Consider the following 2,622-nt stretch of genomic DNA (forward strand, 5'->3'; position numbering starts at 1 on the left):
GGGAAAGAGGAGTGCGGAGCCTGCCTGCCCGGCGGGCCGAGAGCAAACGAGCGGAGGAGGCGCCACACCCACGGCTCAGCGTCTCAGCATAAGAGTGGGTGGGGCCACAGGGGAGCGGTGGAGGGTGGAGCACCGGGGAGGGCGTGTGACATGAGGCAGGATTAAAAGAAAACCAATAGCAGAGGCCAAGGAGGATGTGGCACAGGCGACGGGCGAACGGACAAGTGGGGAGAGAGAGAGTTTTGTCTGACCTGCCAAGGGAGAGAAGAGGGTGGTGACGTAACCTCCTGCTCTCCCACAAGTCTGAGGCCTCTGCGGTTCCTCCGGGGAGGTGGGGCACGGTGGCTGACAACCAACAGCTAGACGTATCGAGTGACAGCGACGAGGGGTCGTCAAGCTCGTGTGACTAATAATAAATAAATAAATAAATGCCACATCTCTCAGTGTACAGGCAGGGTGGGGTCTGCCCTGAGGGGTTTGCAACCTAAACCTGGAGACAACTAAGGGAGGGAGAGGTGAGGATAAAGAGGTAGAATATGCACATAATGTGTAGGCACTATCTTTGAGGTCTGGTATGTGCCAGGATCCTGGTTTCCCTGTTGTTGCCTGATCGACAGAACAATACCACAACGTACTTTCGGCCCCGGCTTCCTGATCCAAGCTCCAGCTCAGAGTCCCAGTTCCAGTTATTGACTGGACTAGAAATAGGGATGCCATGTGAGGAGAGGGGAGTTTGGACCTTCATTGTTGTGCTGACTCCACAATGTCATTTCAGTGCGATCCATTGGGGGTGACATTCTAGGATTTACCCCAAACTCTATAGGTTTACCATGTTGCCTTGACATGGTGTTGTCACTTTCGGGTTCACACTGGACGTGACATTGTCGTGTTGGCACAATACCGATTTCCCCCTAATTTTTCTCAGGGGAGCCCAGGAGTCCAGAGCTGGAGGCCTTCTGCCAAAGTGGGGTTATTGTACTACTAACCAGAAATCATCCCACTGCAGATTCAGATATTGCTGACCATTGCCTCAAACTGGCCCTGATGACCTGAATGTGCAACAGTGTGGCATGGAAGCTTCCCTCTTCCTTTCTTGGCTATTAAAAGTTCATTGCTCCTTTGGAACGCACAGGTTTTGGTTTCTGATGAGGAATTGTGGACATGAGTGGAAGCCTTGGGTACTGGCCCAGAGATTCAATGACACCCTGATACGTATGACAGTGGAAGACCTCATTGATGGGTATCATATTGGGGGCACCTCTGTCCAAGCATCTTCGACTTCTGACTGGAGGGCATCAACAGGAGCCAACATTATGTCCTGTAGTTTCCAGGAAACAACTTCCCTGGAGAGGAGGTGAAATGACAAATGGTAACCAGGGGAAGCTGACAGCCCTACAGGCCAATGCTTTATAATTGGATGTGCTGTAGTTTTGCTGTGTGTGTGATGTTGCTACTGACTTAGGGCAACCATATGAATTTGTTGTTGTTGTTGTTCAGTCGCACAGTCGAGTCCGACTCTTCGCGACCCCATGGACCAGAATACGCCGTATGAATTAATGACCTCCAAAATGTTCTCTCATTAACAGCCTTGCTTGGGTCTTGTGAACGGAGGGCCCTGGCTTCCTTGATTGAGTCAGTCCATCTCATGTTGTTCTTTCCCATTTCCTGCTGCCTTCGACTTTTCCTAGCATTATTGTCTGTTCCAGTGACTCTTGTCTTCTCATGATGTAACCTCAGTTTGATGATTTTAGCTTCTAGGAAGAGTTCAGGTTTGATTTGATCTAGAACCCACTTGTTTGTCTTTTTGGTGGTCCACAGTGTTAAGTCGCCTGGTCCCATCTGGAAGCTGACAGCCCTACAGGCCAATGCTTTATAATTGGATGTGCTGTAGTTTTGCTGTGTGTGTAATGTTGCTTCTGACTTAGGGCAACCATATGAATTAATGACCTCCAAAATGTTCTATCATTAACAGCCTTGCTTGGGTCTTGCAGACTGAGGGCCCTGGCTTTCTTGATTGAGTCAGTCCATCTCATGTTGTTCTTTCCCTTTTCCTGCCGCCTTCGACTTTTCCTAGCATTATTGTCTGTTCCAGTGACTCTTGTCTTCTCATGATGTAACCAAACTACGGTAGCCTCAGTTTGATGATTTTAGCTTCTAGGAAGAGTCCAGGCTTGATTTGATCTAGAACCCACTTGTTTGTCTTTTTGGTGGTCCACAGTATCCATAAAACTCTTCCGCAGCACCACATTTCAAAGGAATCAATGTTCTTCCTGTTAGCTTTCTTCACTGGGCAACTTTCAGATAGTAATGGGGAATACATAGTAATGGAGAATACCATAGTATGATTTATCTTGATCTCGATCTCCAGAGACACTTCCTTACACTTCTAGCTTCTTCGTGGCTGCCCTCCCCAGCCTCAGTTTCCTTCTGATTTCTTGGTTGGGGTCTCCCTTTTGGTTGATGATTGAGCCAAGGAACAGAAAATCCTCAACAATTTCAATTTCTTCATTGTCAGTCGCAAAGTTGTGTAATTCCTCAGTAATGATCACTTTTATCATCTTGATGTTCAGCTGTAATCCTGCTTTGGCTCTACCTTCATTCATAGTCATTTCAAGTCTTCCC

This window comes from Gekko japonicus, unplaced genomic scaffold, assembly GCF_001447785.1.
Source record: "Gekko japonicus isolate JY-2015 unplaced genomic scaffold, Gekko_japonicus_V1.1 scaffold218, whole genome shotgun sequence".
In the NCBI taxonomy this organism is placed as follows: Eukaryota; Metazoa; Chordata; class Lepidosauria; order Squamata; family Gekkonidae; genus Gekko; species Gekko japonicus.